Below are 19,267 nucleotides of genomic sequence, written 5' to 3' on the forward strand. Positions count from 1 at the left end.
GCCCTGGGAATTTTCATCACCTGACTTAATTTCACCACGAGGCCTCTTTTAGGGGAGCTGGGCAACACCTTGCTGGTGCCAATCCTTTACTTTTTCAAGGAAAGCAGCAGACTCCTGCTCTTATCTCAAAGCACTAAGATCGAGAGCCACCTTTTTTTTTAAATGTTTATTTTTTTGCACCAATAGCAGGAGCCACCTTTGTTTTTTTTTTCCTTTTTGGTCAGGAAGAAAATATAAAAACCTGAAACTGCTGATAGTTTTAGGTTTTTACAATTTGTGCTTTTTCTTTTCAAAAATGCATTTTTTTTTTTTTTGGTATCTCTGTATATGACCCATGCAGTAAGAAAAGGAAAGCTTGGTTCATTCAATGTATCGATATTCACTGAAAATTTCATAAGCCTGGCACTGTTGGGGTGTGAGGAACTTAAGGAGAAAAAGACAAGGTCATAGTGCTTGAGATGCACGGTGTCCAGCAGGGGAGGCAGAAGTTTAAATGACTAACCAAGTGGCAAAAAAGTTGATACTACCAAGGGGGAATAAACAATTCTTCTGCAAGTAGTGACAACCAGGGAAAGGTTCCCAGAGAAGGAAATGTTTCAAGCAGGCCTTGACAGAACACTAGAGCTTCTCGCTTGGAGAAGAGAGAGAAGTTATTCTAGGCAATGGGAGCCATACAGACAAAAGCAAGGAGGTGTAGGAATGCACGGTGTGTTTGTTGATGACATACGGAGCCAAGGCCGCCATCCAGTGCTGCACCAGGTGTGTACTGCACAACTCCAGGAGAGGCGAGTAAGCCAGACTGTGAAATGAATGGTACAGCCTGGAGTCATGCACTATGGCAGCCTCATGGAGTGCACTTGGGAGAGATGGGGGAGGTGTAGTGAAGAATCTTGAGAAATTTCACTTTCATTTCATCTGTCGCCTTGGCTATCAATGAGCAATTGCTCAGTAGACATCGGCTGAGCAACTATTGAGTACTTGGGGTTTACCCTATCTCTGCCATTCTCATGTACTGCATAAGCAGGGGCTATGGAGGACTGTCTGGTTATAATGAGCAGTGCTGTCTAGCAAAGGTCAGCACCCTTCAGACGTGGGACACATCATTAAGCACATTTCAGTGGCAGGTGGGCCTGTCATCAGTGGGCCTGAACCCCCTTGGCTTCACATCGTGGATGTCTAGAGCAGTGGGGGATGATGGTGGCCATGTAGTTCTCATCCCTTAGTGTGGAAATTAGGAACTGAGGGTCAGAAGGAGAATGTGACTTACTCAAAACCAACAGCTTGATAGTTTTTGATCTTGGACTAGAAGTTAGGTCCAACCTTATATCTCAGTAATATCTTCACCAAATGTCACTGTCATTGAGTGCCGTTTATTTATCCTTCCTAGAATGGAGGGTCGTGCTTATAATCTCAGCTGCCCTGACAGGCAGTCTCTAGATCTCAGTAGCCTAATACAGGAAAAGTTTATGTCTCAGCCTCATCACAGCCTCATATGAGTTGGATGGCTCTCCTGCAGTTACACGGGAGTGTAGCGGGGGGTCCATCTCATGGCAGAAATAATGGAGAAAACACACACACTCTTAACTGCCTCAGCCAGGGAGTGACGCACATCATTTCTGTTCATATCCCATTGGTGAGAACAATCCCAGATCACGTCTAGATGCAGGCAGGCTGAGAAGTGCGGCTTAGCTGCGTGCCAGGAATACGAGATGGGTTCAGTGAGCATCCAGTCAACATACGCACGGTTACCATGTGGGAAGTCCACATCATGGCCGCTATCTCTAATGCTAGCAAAGCAATGGCTGTTGACCAAGTGGTTATCTGTTCTTTACCCCAGAGCCATCGCCTCCATCTCCTGTGCCTCTCCCCATGTTCTATTCCACAGGTGGAAACTATGACCCAGAGAATTCAGTGACCTGTCCAAGGTCATGTTCAACCACATAGCTCTAGAACTTTGACCCAGTAGGTCTAGATTTCAGAAAACACCCTTCCTCTCCTCGGGCATACTTGAAGGTATCCTCAGGTAGCAGATGCTTTCTCTCGGAGGGCTGTGCTCACAGCTGCACACTTCTGAACAGGTTGTTTGCAGTGGCGGATGATGGCAGGCAGTGAGGTCCCTGGGGAGGGAGAGGAAAAAGGAGAGAGCAGCACACCTGTCTTTTCTCTGGGCTGTTGTTCCCCTGTCTGCCAGACATGCTTTCTTCTTATGCTGTCATGAAATTGTTTATTTTTATTGACAGCAAGCACCTCAGCTTGGAATATTTGTCTGTGAGGAGAGAGCAGCAGGGACCGATTCTGGAGCCTGGCTGTGCGTGGGGATGTGTGCGTGCCGGCTCATGCAGTCAGCTGCTGCTTTGATTTCAGCTTAGATTTTCCCCTGGTATAGAGCAGAAACCAGTGTTTCTTTTCTCCTCTGGGCATCGTGGATCTCCTGACCTGGGGAAGGTTATTTGTGGAGAAGGCATTGATTTGGAAAGAGACATGAATAATCAGTTTCTCCTCCATGCTCATCTCCTGGGGTCCTTGACATAACCTGATTCCTCTAGAGCCCTTAAAGCCCCTTCTCTGGGGTTGGGCTTGGCCCTTTCTGGGTTCATACACTCTTCAGGCGTTTTCATAGCACTGCTATTTCCACTGCTATCACGACCCTCCTGACAGCATGTCAGGCTCATCATCTGTCTCCCTTTGTCATTTCTGCAGGCATTATGAGGGCAAGACCAGGACATGGAAGACTTGGTTTGAATCCATTCTGAAAACGTAGAGCTGATATTGCCTCAATCAGTTAATTCATTCCTCGTAGTTACAAAGGTCTCTTGAGAAATCACTTTTCAGCTCCTGGAATCCCCAAACCATAACCTTTAACCCTTTGGACTAGCAACTTTAATTCAAGCTGTTGAAGCTTCCACATAACAAACTTTTTTGTCATTGTTGTTTAGAAAAGAGATATTCAAATTTCTTGAGCTTATTCTTGAAGGCTTTCTGCTAATTGCCCTCATTTATGTTACTAGCTCATTTAAATATAATGTCTCATTTAAAGAGGAACTGTGAGAAACAGTTCTTAAAAAAAAGATGTGGTCAGTTCTTGTGTGAGAGACACTTGATTAGACACTGCAGGAGTCAAGGTGGTTTTTAAATGGCTCTGTCCCTCCGGAAGCTCAGTCTAGTGACCATCACATTTAATCACTATGAGAATGGCAATACGGCAGTGTGGTCCCAGTTCCTAAGTGAACTCACATTTTGTGTCAGGCAGTGAGTGCACAAAGCCCTTGACATGCATCCCTTGTTTATTCTCCCCTCACTCCTAGGAGATAGGTGTTCTTACCGCTATACCCATTTTGGTGGTTGGGTAACCTGAGTCTCAGAGAGGTTGAGTCACCTGCCCAAGGCATCCAGCTAGTGTGTAACAGAGCTGGTACTGAACCCACATCTGGCTAACTCCAGCACCACAATCCTGACTCCACCACACACCATGCAAATAGAAGCCAGAACCATGAAAAGGCTCCACCGGGCTTACAGATCAAGTCCCCAGGGGAAGGGAAAGCTCAATTAATTCTCCAGGAGAGTCTGGGAAGGTGACCTCAATGTGTTTGAATTTGAGCTGGTCCTTAAAACACTGGCAGGGCTCCCGAAGGCAGATAACAGATAACAGGGAGGCACTCCCTTCAGGAAGATAAGATCCCTTCAGGAAGGAAGGTCTGCCTGAGACAGGGCCATGAGGAGCCCACCGGAGTGGTAGAAGGAGTAGATTCATGTTTTCCTCACTTACCTTTCTAGCTGTCTCGGGTGGGAGTATTTGAAAAATATTTACATAGTTGTAAATAGCTGGGTTATTCCCACCCATTTCGCAGATGGGGATCATTAAGCTCTGTTGAGAATAACTAAGGCTCAGAGCACAGGACCTATAGGAGTGCTTTGCGACCTATCCTCAGGGAACGCTGCCTGCCAGTAGCTGGAAACCCCCGAGCGGCCCGTGGCCCACTCAAGCCCATGGTGGGAGAAGGAGGCAAGCATCCAGGAACCGGCCACAGAGGCTTCTCCTGCCTGCCTGGCGGCCATCCACCTTCCATCCTTCCCTGAGCTCTTGCCTTTCCCACACAACAAAATGGAGCCTATGTATTGTAGCTTGGGCACAGCTGGAGCCCTTGTTCCTGGAAAGAGATTTCCAGGCCTCTTCTCTGGAGGTGGAGGCTATGGGTCCACAGGTGAAGAGGCCAGGGCCTCAAGCCCCTCCACTAGCTGACTCATTTCTTGCCTGCTCTGTCCATCTCCAGCCGTGTGTCCAGGGACCAGTACACGTGGCTGCCCCTACAATTAAGGACCTCAGGTTTCAACTCTGAAAACAATCAGAAATGAGCCATAAAAAAGCCTATGACTCACTGTCATTAAGCAAATGAAGTGTTATTGAAATAGCGACGTGCTGAGGTTACAGCAAGCATAATCCAGACACGATTATGATGGAACGTGGAGGGATGGAGGGCTGGCAGGAGAAAGTCTTCCTGGCTGCCGGGATCTAGAGACTGTCTGAACAGAGGTAAGGGTGGTGAATGTAACCTCTTCTGTGGACATTTACCATTAGGACAGACAGGTCAGGCAACCAGGGAAGGGGCAGAAAATTCTGAAGAGGGCATTCACCACCATCAGGGGCCTTGCGGAGAGTGCTCTCCACTTCTGGGGGAACACAGTGCCTCTCAGATGTGACTGTGCACCACGTCACTTAGGGGTCTTGTTAAAAGGCAGAATAATTCCAGTGGTCTGGGTGGGGACCGAGGTTGTGCATTTTTAGCCAGCTCTCGGGAAGCCGCTGCTGTGTGAACCTCACACATGGAGAGCAAAGGGTTCTCTTGGCTGCCACACTCGAGACAGTTGGGTTATCTGCAAAGCAAGTAGGTTTAAGACTCAGGTGTGACTTTTGAAAATTGAATTTCTTTAAAAAGAAAAATCTTAAGGTATCCATCTGGGAGTGGAAGAGGTGAAGACCAGGCATGGAAGAAGAGTGTATTTTGTTTGTGCCAGGTGAGTTGAGGGTGACTTGAGGGCCGGGTTCAACAGATGAGCCCAGGACCCAATCCTCAGTGGACCCTGCCATGCCAGGGCCAGACACTACCTACTTCCTAGAGTCAGGTCAGCCTCACTCCCCAGGGGCCGGGGCATGGCCTCACTGGGAAGGTGGGGCACATTGTTCCAGTCTTACCCCCTAGGTCCCACCTTCTAGCCACATTTATTAAGGCCAGCATGGTCTGGGGAGAGCCAGGTATTCTGAATTCACAGGAAAGCAGATTACAGAGCTTCTGAAGTGCTATCTTTGGGAAGTGTCTGAAAAGTGTGATCCAGAGTTCCTTGGGGTCTGTGCTCATCATGAGGTCATTCTCACCTCTGGCCCGCATGACAGGGGCTTCAGGGACGTGGATGCTGCTCAGGAGCTTTAACAAGTGGCTCCTTGGGGGCAAAGGAGCAGCAGAATTCACTGCTTTAGCACCTTGTTGGTTTATACCACTCATCAGCTCAGCCAGTCCTCCGCTCAGCTGAAGAGAAAGGAACACTTCAGTGCGGGTTGGTCTGTTTGTCATAAATTCAAAATCACAAAGACCAAACTGCAAAACCCCTAGGAAATGGGAAGGGTCCTTACCATCAATTTCCATCCTGTTTCTCCAGCCTCAGAGCAGGGAATGGTGGAGGGTTACCCCGGAGAGATCGGATGAGAGGCTAGCCGTGGTGAGTGACATGGTTCCTTGAACCCCCTTCAGTCCAGAGCCCTCTCTTGGCCACCTGATGGGTCAGATTAGTCCAGCCCCGTCAGGATTACCCTTTCTGCCTCTGCCTATCAGCAGCCCCACTATGCAACAGTTCCCCTAGTCAGTGGTTCTCAAAGTGGTGTGATTTTGTCGCTAGAGCACGTTTGGCAATGTCTGAAGACATTTTGTCACAGCTGGGGCAGATGCTACTGGCATCTGTGGATAGAGGCCAGGGATGCCACTAAATCTTCTACAATGCACAGGACAGCCCCCACAAGCACGAATTATCCAGTTCAAAATGTTAGTTGTGCTGAGATTCAGAAACGTAGACAAAGCCCTGGAGTCTGGGAGGGACTCCAGCCAGAAACACAGGTAACCAGGCTGAAACTTTACCAGAATATGTGCCTTAGGGTGAAGTATTAGGGCTTAATTTCTCCCTTTAGAAAGAGGGCCCCCTATAACTTGCTGTTTCACCTGCCTGCAGCTTTGTCATCTGCCTGTGATGCTGTCTTCAGGTCTTTTTCGCCCCCACAGTATCAAGGTGGTTTTAGTAAGTGGCTGTGATACAGCAGGTGAAGGAGAGAAAAAGCCAGTCTTCTTCATTTTCATTCCCTACTGGCCATCTGTGACATCACCCCAGAGTTAGAGTCAGGCAGAAGAAAGGGCACAGTTTGTGGAATCAGAAGGCTTGGGCTATGCAACCTTTGGAAGTGAGTTAACGTCTCTGTCCTTAGTTTTCCCACTTGGAAAATGCATGTCACCATGCATTTAATCATACAAGGATCAGAACATAGTGGGTATTCAGAAAATATTAACCAGCACTCAAAACTTTGATGAAGTGCTTGCTTTTCCCACCTAATACTGGATGACCAGGAAGAGAAATCAAGTTCCAGAAGTCTAGTAGTAAACACACAGAAGACAGCAACATCACAGGCACATGTTCAGGATCCATGCTAAGCAAAACCAGTTAAATCTTGACTATATGCAGGTCGGTCATCTGCTCATCTTTCTGCATGCTAAGTCTGGATTTGGCCAAATCTCGGGGCTGAGCCAGAGCGTGCTGGAGATGCGGGTAGCGGTACAAGTTAGAGAGTAGCGTGAGTGTGAGTGTGCCCCTGTGGATCACTATGGTGCTGTGATGGATGTACGTTATGTGGCTGGCTGGAAAAGAGTGTGCAGCCAAATGAATTCTATTCCCAGACCGTGTGTAAATGCATTGGAGATTAGTCTTGTTTTAAGAGTTTTGTTCTTCTCAGCCTCCATTAGAAGTAAAATGCTAACATTATACAAATACTGTACTTTTTTCATTTATTTTTACTTTTCTACTGCCTTTTTCTCCAAAAAGGATTTGAGACAGTTCACAACTAAGGATGCAGATGATACATAAAATTATAGGTGTAAGTGTAAATATAGTATAATATGCTTAATATAGAACTCTATTTGTATACCAAGACTAAAAGTTATGCTAATGCTGTAGGCCAATCTTGCCACTACAATTGATCATCACATTTGTCCCTGAGCTTCTTGTCAGCCAAGGGAAAAAGGGAAAAAAGAACAAAATTATATAACAAAAATTTTTTATGTGTGGCCTTGGAACAAAGTGAATTTCAACTACAATCTTACAACAGATGCGGAGGCGGATTTCACAACAAATCTTGCTGAAAGCTGAGTGCATAGCATTAACCGGCAGCTTAGTGATGTGGCTCCACAAAGCTGAGGCCAGCGCTTTCAGCACTTAGTTGGAACTTAGAATGCCCCAAAGAGTAGATACATCACCATTCCTTATGCTTTCTTGCTTAAATGTAATATTTCTGCCTGGGCTTTTTTTTTTTTTAAACCAGGAATTGTTTACAGATAATAATGTGTTACTTCCTTTTAAAGACCTGGGTGCTGGACTCCTAGATCATAAGCAGATAGATAACTTATATAGAAGTGCCCATCCCTGATCCTGGCATGGAGTAGGCACTCTGCGGACATCTTTCTGTGATTTGTTAATTTTTTCCATTTGTTCATCCATTCACCCATCTGTCTGTCTTATCCTCTCCTAATTTAGGGAAACGGAGTAAAAGGACATAGCAGCTGCGCGTAACTTTTTGAGATGAGCTTCAGTGACTGTAACAAGGGGGCTTCCATCCCCCAACCCCCATACATGACTGGGTCCTCACTTGGAGTAATAAAGGCCCAGGGGACAACGCTGAGATTAATAGGCCTGGCTGTTTAGCAGAGAAACTGTTGTTGATACATGGATAGGCCAAGCTGCAGGAAAGCAATCTAAAAGCCATCTTGAGAGTGCTTAACTAATTAAATGGGTTCATCAGCTGAGAGCTATGCTGCGAAAGAAGACCTGTGGTGTCCCTTTCCTGAAAGGAAAACAACGCATCCCTTATTCCATTTATAGTTACATAATTATAATTGCAGCCGTGCCTGTTTGCACAACCAACGATATAGGTATAAGTCAGTTTATGTTTGTTTCTAGCACCATGCTATTCAGTTGCCAAGAGACACGTCAATTGCTTAATGGTTTACCTAAGCCACCCTGTTAGTCCTTTGCAATGTGATCCATTTCTTTGTCCTTGGTTAAAGCAATCATATGACTAGATTATTCCCGAGATTCTGCTCTTGTCATCACCACCCTTCATCGCCTGTGTGGGTGCACACACTCACATGCACACAAATCCATGCATACACCTTCACTCACATATGCGCATTCACATGCATATACATCCATGTACACACAATCACATGCACACACTCATTCACATACATACTTGCTCACATACACACATGCACACATATTGATGCACGTACACTTGCTCACATGTTTACAAATCATATGCACACACTCAATCACATTCATATAATTTGAGGACCCAAAATCAGAGAGAAAGAAAACATAGAAAGATAGAAAACAGCTTTGAGCAGGTGCAAGCAGCCTCTAACCCTCTGAAATTCCCCTTGTGACAACCCACATAGCTGTCACATCTCGTGGAGCTGCATTTGAATTCTTCAGGAGCTGTGCTGTTCTGACTAATGCACTTTACTGGATGTCTGAAAGTTAACCAGAACATCTCCTTTTTTTCCATTGCACCACGCTACTGAAAATCTTCCTATATGAATTAGTTCTTTTCCAACCTTGGCAAATATCAAAAGTAAGCAAACCTGCCTTTGAATGATAAAGGGTCATTGTAGTTGAGAATAGAGGCTCATTAAGGGATAAACGACATAGATTTTGGAATGAGACAAATCTGGCATTGGATTTCAGCTTTGAATGGCACTTACAGGCCATGTGATGTCTGACACCTGGCTTAACTTTTATTCACCCCAGTTTTATTTACTGGCCTGCAGAAACAGATGACTCTATTTACCTTGTAGAGCTGTTATGGAAGTCATAAGCATTGCAGGTAAAGATCTGGAGCTTAATGGTATCCTGTATACAGCAGATGTGTTGTTTTGGTTTCCATTATTGCAGAGTGCTAGCATAACGCGTAATCATAAAGATGCAGGAAATGGAAATCGAGTCAAATGTGGACTCTCCTCAGGGCAGTCTTTCTTGATAACTGAATTCTGATGCCACAACTGAGGCCTTCTTTATTAATACAGTGCAGTCCGATGTAGCTATGCAGATGCAGAGTTTCTCCATGGAGAACTGGCATAAGTGGTATAAGTAGGTCTATGGAGCCAGTATGGTTGAGGGACCCCTTTGGGTGTCCCCAGGCTCTGCTGGACCATGGAAGGAATCAGGGAGTAGAAACATTGGGGACTTTTGCCCCAGCCACACAGGAGGGCAGCAGGGGAGGCAGAATCAGACTCCGTGCCCCGATCTTGCAGCTGGCTGTCTGGTCCTGGAGCCACATGGGGTCCATTCTGCACTCAGTATGGTGGGGCTTGGTTATTCCTGGCAGAATTACCTGTTATTGAGTAAAGGGAAACTGAAAGAAGCAAATGAAAAAATATTTCTTGGGCATCTTAGGCTTCTTGTGGCTTTTTTTTTTTTTTGAGATGGAGTTTCGCTCTTGTTACCCAGGCTGGAGTGCAATGGCACGATCTCGGCTCACTGCAACCTCAGCCTCCTGGGTTCAGGCAATTCTCCTGCCTCAGCCTCCTGAGTAGATGGGATTACAGGCATGTGCCACCATTCCCAGCTAATTTTTTCTATTTTTAGTAGAGACGGGGTTTCACCATGTTGACCAGGATGGTCTCGATCTCTTGGTTCTTGTGGCTTTTAAGGCAAAGAACATTTTGAAGAATTGCAAATCGTAAACATATGGATTGCAGTACTTGGCCTCAAAGATAGCTAGATGCAAACTTAACCAGCCTGACCAACATGCTGAAACCCTGCCTCTACTAAAAATACAAAAATATTGCCAGGTGTGGTGGCTGGCACCTGTAATTCCAGCTACTTGGGAGGCTGAGGCAGAAAAATTACTTGAACCTAGGAGGTGAAGTTTGTAGCAAGCTGAGATCATGCCACCGCACTCCAGCTTGGGCAACAGAGCAAGATTCCATCTCAGAAAAGAAATAAGTAAATAAAGAAGGAAGGAAGGTGTTGGCAGAATGTGTCATTGGGAAGCTACTTTCTCAACCTCAGGCAAGTACATCTCCCTTTTTTTACTTTCAGACAAATCCTAGGCGGGGAAGATCAGATGAGCGTGGCAGAGTCACTGCAACAGGGACAGTGGCTCCCAAGAATTGTTGCCCTACCACATCTCTAAGAGCAGAAAGGCACTCGATTGGCTTTGTATTTGCCAAGCCACAGTGTACAACCAAAACCTCAGAGTCCACTTAATATAGAGAAAACTGAGCTGCTTAAATTCCTTTCCTTCCTTTTCTCTTATTCAGAGTATCCTAGAAGCAGGCTCTGGCATCTTCTGCTAATAAGTCATATTAGGGACAAAACACAGAAGACAGGGAACTAAAAACCCCCAGCTCCCAGTCTCCCTGGGATGCTCTGCTTTCACCATTGGATTTTCAATTATTAATTGATCACAAATTAGTAAATAACAAACAATAAATGATAGGAAAGTGTTGTGCTGTCTTCCAGTGCTCCTAGAAACACTAAATGGCAATCCTCATAATAGACTCTCAATAAATATAATTAAATGCCTACTACATGCCAAGTGCTCTGCTGGGCACATTGGAGATCACAGAGAAGCACTGTGCCCCCAGCTCCTCTGGGGACTCCAGAATCTACTGGGGAATGCAGGGGGCCTCATGAGAAAGGCACTGTTCTTAACCAGACAGTAACTGCCAGTGTCTGGCGATCAGCCAGCCAAGCTCCAGGAGGCCATGAACCAGGACAGAAGTTAGCTCGGAATCTGTTTTCTCCTTGTGTGTTTCATGACATTAATTTTAGTAGGAGAAATCCCAATTGGATGTGCTAGGTCTTCCAGCAGTAACAGATATGTGGGGGAGGAGGGATTATTCTTTCCCTCTTGAATCTTGAATCCAAGAGACTTGTGTTTGTTGCAAAGAAAGGCCATGATGCCTTTGTCCCAAGGACTTCACATGACATTAAATAGCTACCTGAACTGACAGGCGCACCTCGTACAAACTGAACCACTGCCACCGCTCTTGCTTCCCTGAGAACCCCTCCCTGCACAGGCTCCTGGCCAGCAGAATCCCTGACACCCACAGGCCTTCCTGGGCACAACTGAGGCTTGTTACTGTTAGAGTCCTCTTCTGATCACCTGCTGGATACACTCAGCCTTGACATGGCTTCTACTTTGCTTGTGACAATGGTGCACAACTCAGCCTCCTTTCTCCAGTGAAGCCACCCATTCTTAAAGAGTGTCCAAAGTTGTATTGTAGCTCGCTGTCTGTCTTCCCTCCTGTAGCCTCCCACAGCCTTCTTCAAAACTCTATTGGAAAAAAATCCTATCTCTTCTACATCTCCCAGATGGTTTGGAGCATTGTTGCTTAAAGGAATGAGCCCCAACTTTGGGGAAAGACAAGCGTCCTTTTGAAGCACAGGTTGGCCACTTGCTAGCTGTGTGACTTTGAGTGTGTAACTTGACCTCTCTGAGCTTCAACTTCTTCTTCTGTGACAGAGGATTGATGTGAATATTACAAGGTGACATAGCCAAAGCATCTAGCATTGTGTCTGGCACATGGTGGGGAGCTGTTATTTTTAATGCACCCCTTTCATTTTCTGATACACGCATAGCTTACACTAGCACAAAGTTAATTTAGCTTGTTCTACCAGTTTATGGATGTGTGCTGTGAGCCAACACTTTGTTAGTCACCTTCAGTAGGGGCTATCTCATTCAATCCTCCCAACTCTTCCTGTGATGTCGATGATATTTTCTCCAATTTCTAGATAGAATAACTGAAGCTGGAGATCAGGAATGTGAAAATGGGTTCTCCAAGGACTCTGCTAGCAACTTTCCACCCCCTTCCACATCTGCATCATGTTTATTTGCTTATCTCAAGAAAGATGACACAAATGAGAAGACACAAGCCCTGTCCTCAGAGAGCCCAGAGTCTAGGAAAGCCAAGAATGTCAGCAAGAACTCTAACCAAGCTTCAGGGAAAACAGACTCAGGCCCCTGTGGGCTGATTGGGCATAGCAGTGTACAGCAGGTAGTGGGGCAGTGGAGAAGGTGTGGGCCTGGATCCTCCAAGTGGAGCTTCATATAGCCTTGGACGACATGGGCACTAGAATGGAAGGAAGTGGACCAAGAATCAAGGCCAGGAGAATTCCATAAGGAGAGCCAAATGCAGCCTTTTAAAAATTAGGGCCACAGTGCAGAGAAGGAGGAGGAAGAGGGGAAAGGTGTGAGGGAGAAACCAATACCCTGACTATATTGGCAAGAAGCTGGCAGTTCTGTTAAGTGACCCAGAGGATCCTGGTGACAAAGCGAAGTGGCAGTTTGGAGAAGTAAAAAAAAAAAAACAAAACCAAACCATGGGCTCTGGGCCTGACTTCAAGTCCTGCTGTTGGTGTCGGCCATCCACTCATGGACAAGTCACTTACTTCTCGGCCTCTATCTCCTCTCCTCGACCACTGGGTAACGGTACCCACCTTGCAGGTCAGTGAGAAAGAAAGGGAGCTTGCTTCGGGGTGACCTTCGTCCTTTCCGGAGCTGTGGGATCCAGCCAGGGGTAGTGTTCCTCTACTGAGACCTGACGCAGTTCCGACCCAGTTAAGAAGTATAAACTATAGCCAACTTTGTATCCCTTTCCTGTTGTTTTTTTGTTTGTTTGTTTTAAATATTAGAAGAATCCTTGAAGTGGGCGTCTCATTCTTTGAATGATAAACTGAGGCAAAATCAAGAGTACCAATGGCCTTTATCTCACATTGAGTAGGAATCGGAGCCCTGGGATGCAGCCTTCCTGCTCCAGACCTGAGAGCTTTGCATCCCAGTGTTCCTGAGAACCCCCTGGGGCCTAGTGAGAGCAGGTTCTTTGAATCCCCACAGAGGAGGGCACAGGTCTGGAATGGGACCGGAGTCCTCATTGCTCACAAGTGCTCCAGGGTCTTCTGACCCAGGGGGCCCAGGGACCACAGTTGAGAGCCTTTGCCTTAGACCCCATATGCTCCTCCTTCCTCTGCGGTCCTTCCTCTCTCATGGCGCAGAGCATCTTTCATGGACGCTCTCTTTTTCTGTGCTGCCCAGGCTCCTGGCCCCAGCATGTTCTAGTGGCACTCTCTGAAAACCCCTTCTCTGGCTGTCCTGCAGTCATCTTTGCATTCTGTCATGGCCAGAGCTGGCTAATGGATGGGGTCCAGGCTAGTGAGCTGCCCTCATTGCCAAGAGGGAACCCTTGGAGGGCTCGTGGGCAGCTGAGCCGGGCACTCTGGATCTTGCCCTTCTCTTCTCTCCCTCTCCCACGGAGAAGTGTTTGGGGCAAGGCTGAGCCAGAACTTCGCTGGAACTTCTCTGCTGAGCATGACTTGGCCGCCCTCTTTCCTCGAGCCTTCCGCTTCGGGGCGCTAATCTCACTTCCTCTCACATTAATATCCCAGTCTCTTGCCTCCCCTGGGCTCTCTTGCTCTTTCTCCCGATCTCCTGTCTGATCTCACCCCACTGCGATCTCCAGCACCCAGACTGCCAGAATGGAGCTGGGAGGTAGTGACTAATGTGCTTGGAGGTGAGTCATCTGCTAAATATAAAAACCCACTCACATCCCTGGATGAAAAGATTCTGAGAGGCTCCGCGTCCTTCCCCCCAATCCACCCTTCCTCAGGGGACTGAGAGAAGTTTATTCGTGAACAGAAAACAGATGCCAAGGAGCAGCCACAGCAGCAGCATCTCCTTGCCCTTAGCTCCCTCCTGCAGATCTCTAAAGGCAGGAATTTCCCTGTCTCTCCAGTTGCTCTAGAGGGAAGGAGTCGGGTTGGGAAGACTGTGGCTCCTGTCCTCTGTGGAGTTATGAAGGAAGCAAAATTGATCTTCAGGACTTCTTCCTGTCTTCCTTCTGCCCCCTTTCTTGTGCGATAGACCCCAGACCACGTAGCCTCCTGCAAATGTAAAGATGAGCCTTTTAAATACATTGCTATCTTGCAGGCCTTGGGCATGCCTCACCATACGCGATTGAATTGATGGATTTCAGGTGTGGCCTTACCTTTGGACAGGTGCCTCCCTTAGGGTCATTCAGTTCCCACTACAGAGAGTGCATCTTGCTGGGCCTGACTGCTGTGAGTCTTTGTTCCCCTTGGAATAGGGGTCCTTTATGCATGCATGCGTGTGTGTGTGTATGTGTGTGTGTGTGTGTGTGTGTGTGTGTGAAGTATCACATATAGATTTGTTTGTATTTTATTTTTTATTTTTGTGTGTACGTAGTTGGTGTATATGTTTATGGAGTAAACGTATACGTAGTGTTCACAACAGGGTAAAATGGGATATCCATCACCTGAAGCATTTATCCTTTGTGTTACAAACAATCTAATTATACTCTTTTAGTTACAATTAAATCAATATTGACTATTATCACTCCGTTGTGGTATCAAATACTAGATCTTATTTGTTCTTTCTGTTTTCTGTACCCAGTAACTATTCCCACTTTTCCTTTGGCACCCAACCGCAGGACTTGAAGTCTGAAAGGCTGAGTTCTAGTCCTCAGATAGGAGCTAACTTCCTCTGTGACGTCAGACAGTGTCTTTACCTCTCTGGGCTTCATTCTCCTAAAATCTGTTTGTAATGGAGTCTTACTAAATGCTCTTGGAGGTCCAGCCCATCCCTTTCTGTGATCACCACATACCCTTTGCTTACATAGACGGTGGTCTGAAGGTCTCTGTCTGGGGAAGGAACACAGGTGGACTCCCTGGCCATGTGCCTCATATGTATGTGCCTTACATGCATGTGATGTGGGGAAAATGCCAACCGATGGCCTGACAGGCATTTACTCTCACTTCCGTGGTGCAGGCACTTCAGGGTAGGCAGTGAAAACGCGGTTTCCACCTTCAAGGACTGTGATCTGAAATCAAATGGCACATTTTCTCATGTGAAATGTGAATTTGACTCCCTTCTCCATCTTTTCATTTGTCTGCCTCTTTTTTCCATTCCCAGCCTTTTTGAATGGCAAAGGAAAGGCCATTTCAGTGGAGGTTAGAAGGCATGAGTGGTGGCACAGGGAGGTAGAAAAAGATGAAGAACTGTGACACATCAGAATTGTGCACTACAGGATTAGGCTCTGGTCTCTGCTGGGCCACTAAGCGACTGTGTGACCTTAGACCTGATGTCTACCCTCTCTGAGCATGCACTGAACAGGAGAGCTTGAACGAGGTCTCCTCTAGCTTAAACATTCTGAAACTATGAGGTTACACAACTGAGACAGGGAAGAGAGAGAACCAGCCCTCGGGAGATGCTTGCCATGAATGATCAATCTAAAAAATCCCTGAGGATGAGAATCACTTTAACTAAAGTAATGGGTCATTCTTCTCTTGGTCTCATTCAAAATGCATTTTTCTAGTGCCAATGAGTTTCAAATTTCCAAAGTGGCTGCCTGTCATAGGAGGGGTCTTTGTGGAAGGGTGGCATGCCATACTGAATGTTATGGAATTACCAGAGCGGGCTGGTACATACACATTTCCTGATGTCACTGATGAGGCTTCTGAAAAGTGGTTTGCTCAGGTCACACGGCTAACTTGTGACACAGCCCTACAGTGGACCATTACCTCCTTCTCTCCGTGAAGCTGGGCCAGTCTTTACCCTGTGGATCAACAGATCCTCTTCCACTCTTACTTGGGAATGAGGAGAGTGAAGAGCTAGTAACCCTCTCCCAACCTCCATGCATCCTGGTAGATCTATGGCTAGGCAAAACATGCTTCCCTGTAGAACCTGCCCTTCAAGAATGCAACTCCCAGGTGGCAGTATTGGTGAAGGGATCCACACAGCTTGTGCACACTGCTGCCAGGGGCACCGTTGGCGTGCCTTCTGTCTAGAGGCTCCATGGTTCTGCTGTGTGCCCCCTTCACCTCTCTGGTAAGGATGCTCAGGGAATTTCAGGGTCCACTTTGCTGTCCTAGGACAGAGTCCTGGTGGTGGTCTGGAGGTCCAGGGCACAGAGGAAGCAGAACCCTTTTTATCTGTGTCTAAATCCCTTCGTTTTCTCCTACTGGCAGCCCCAGCAGAAGCCACTTGCAACTTAGCTCTCCAATTCACATATTGAAAGACACTTTGAGGGTCACCTTGATTTCTCCCCCTAACCCAGGGAGAAGATCCAGACCCGTTCAATGACCACAGCGTCTGAGGGCAGAGGAGGACAAGCTGCTGCCCTGGAGTGGCCTGGACTTCCCACTCTGAGCGGGTGGTTACAGCTGCAGCAGGCTCTGCAGCTCTCTTTGCATTTGCATGCTCTTCCCTCTTCCCCTCAGCAGGGGCTGTGGCCGCCTCTATCCGGGTCAGAAAGTCCTCTGGCTCCCCTTGCAGAGGCAAGAGAAAGAGGATGACAGCACTGCCATGCTCTGGAGCAAGAGTGACCTGCATATCTGGAGGCTCTGAAGAGCTATTTTGTCAAAACTGAGCAAGAGGGCCATCAGTTTCTTCATCTGGCAACATTTTTTGAGCACCTGCTATACGCTAGCCATTTTCTCCATGCTGAAAATGCACTTGGTCATAGCAGGAGGCCTCTGTGTATTGCCAGCGCATGAATGAGACCCAGCGGTGGGAGGTGTGTACCCATGTGTTCCTGTCAATCTGGCTGATAGTGCATGGCAAAACCCAGAGCTGCAACCTCCTGGCCTTCTTCCTCTGCCCTAGTTAATTAGGGAGAATAGTGCTGTGACCTACTCACAGTTGGGAACAGCAGAAGGTTTCGAGGACTGCGAGTGCCTTAGAGAAAGAAGCACCCACCTACAAAATGTTTCCTGCAACGGCAACAGGAAAAGCAACTACGGTGGCTTGAGCCCTGGTCAGAGCCGACATCTCAGATAAAGAAATGGGATGCTGTCGTCTCAGGGAGAGTGAAGACTATCCTTCAGCTAGCTGTTCAGGAGGATACGGGCCTGCTGCAACCTTGCTCTGCCTAGCGTGGGCCCCTAGAGAGGATGGGCAGTTCAGAGACATGGAACCACATCGTCAATGTGTTTCTGGAAACAGACCTGGCTCCTGGCACCAGAGGCAGCAGCGGAGAAGGGAGAACTCTGCAGCTGCAGGTGCCCTGTGACTCTGCCCTCAAAGGAGCCCATGGGGGGTCTGGGAGCCTTTGCCTTGCAGAGTCTCATCCTAATATTGAGGTCATCTCAAATCTCCCAAGTGAAGGAAGCACACCCCAATGTAAGCAGCGTTAGTACCCAGCATCTGCATTCTGTGCACGTCTGCTCTTCCCATCACTGGGTGCCAAGCTGTCCAGGTTCAGGGACACCCTCCTGGCAGCTCCCTGGTAGGGCCTAGGACAGTGCTGGTGCCTAGCTGAGTCCATTTCCGTTGTCTTGAATTGAAATGAGATAGTGGCTGAGGAGAAAACAAAAAAAGGCTTGAGATTTGTCCCATGGAAACTCATGTCATTCTTGCCAAAATCTTTGAAATAGAGAAGCAGAGTATGCACATTATTTAAGGGTTACAGTCTTGTTTTCTTTAAACCTCAGACCTTTTCACATCAGGCCTAAGAGAAACAGGCTAATGGGCACTTTGGAGGGCTGGATGAAGGGCAGCAGAGGTCATGGCCATCCCCTCTACAGGGCAGGAACTAAAGCAACAGAAGTAACAGAGTAATAGAAGAGCCTGAACATGTGTTGGTCTTTAGAGGAATCAGGAAGAGGATGAACAGTGTGGCCCCTCCACTTACCCTTAGGTCATGGGAAGCAGTCGCCTGTGCTCAGCATGGCACAGACACTTCATCTGGCCCCGCCTGGTTTCCTGGGCTCTGGAATGGGGAATAAGCCTCTGCTCTTTGTAGATTTGTTGCAAGAATGCAATGAGATGTTTTGATAGTCAGCAAAGTTCTTTACCTGTGTTGATCCATCCTGGAGTTTCACTGCCTTTTCCACGTTGCCAGCGTTTGCTCATTTTCCAAAGTTCTAGTGTCCTTGTAATTCCTGAGGGGAACTGCAGGAACCAGGAAGCCAGTCCATTCTGTGCCAGAGCCCTGGTTTGGCCACACATCAGCTATGTAACTGTGGGCAAATTTACCACCCATTCATTACAAGTTAACATGTAACTGTGGGCAAGTTCACCACTCGTTACAAGTTAACGTATTAACATACTCACTTTGCAGAAGTACCGGAGGATCAACTGAGTAGAGACATATAGACAAGCAGGATCCAGGATGGGTTGGCTGGACTAACCTGTACCTCACATACACTCCTGGGTATGCACTGAGGCCCTCCTCTTGTTTCAACTTTTCAGGCCTGTTTCCTCAGGCAGTTTTCAGGTTAGGAACATTTGCCTTCTTCATTTTGCAGAGCGAGGTGCAAGCTTGCCTCTCCAATAGGCAACATTGTCTGGATCAGAACACGGAGAGGGCTGGGAGCCCTTAGTTTAGACATCACCACTGCAGGGGCAGCCAAGGAAGGGAGGCCAACTCCTGTTTCAATCTTCACACTCAGGGTGAGGATACAGAATTTGCATTTTTATGCCTTTTCTCTACTTGGTACCTCTGTGGTGACCTCTGAGTTAGAGGTATCATGACACAGCCAGTTAGTTTCTATTGAGCAGGAAGCCCAAGGTGCCTTTGGAGCCCAAGTGGCAGAACTGACTGGCGTTGGCTGAATCCATGGGTCGCCTCTGTCCTCTAGTGGCGAGAAAGGGAAAGGCATCGGCCACTCTGGGCCAGGCTTGCCAGCCAGATTCAATTGCCTTTGAGTGATGGTGTGTATTTGGTCACCTGGAAACCGAGCAGCGCCAAGCAGCACAAACCCAAGCAAGGCAAACACACAAGCAAGGTAAAACAGAAGTTATTACCGGGCACATTCCAGGCCTGGATAAAGGGTTTCACTCACCTGTTTATTTATTCATTCATCGATTCATTCATTCAACAAATATTTATGGAGTGTCTGCTATGTGTGGGTGTGGCTCTAGGAAGTAGATCAAGACAGTGATCAAAACAGGCAATGAGGGAGTGACGTCATTGGCAAGATGGCAGAAAAGGACTTT

General features: G+C 47.2%; 1 long non-coding RNA gene across 1 annotated transcript; it reads right to left on the minus strand.

Annotated features, from left to right (window-relative positions):
- Positions 1-16,575: 16,575 nt before the first annotated feature.
- Positions 16,576-18,664, minus strand: LOC144577860 (uncharacterized). The gene is made up of 2 exons (XR_013522626.1): positions 18,383-18,664; positions 16,576-18,288 (listed from the first exon to the last, which is right to left on the minus strand). It is a non-coding gene; the product is annotated as an uncharacterized LOC144577860 (long non-coding RNA).
- Between the last annotated feature and the right edge of the window lie 603 nt (positions 18,665-19,267).

Source organism: Callithrix jacchus, chromosome 9 (assembly GCF_049354715.1).
Source record: "Callithrix jacchus isolate 240 chromosome 9, calJac240_pri, whole genome shotgun sequence".
NCBI classification, from domain to species: Eukaryota; Metazoa; Chordata; class Mammalia; order Primates; family Cebidae; genus Callithrix; species Callithrix jacchus.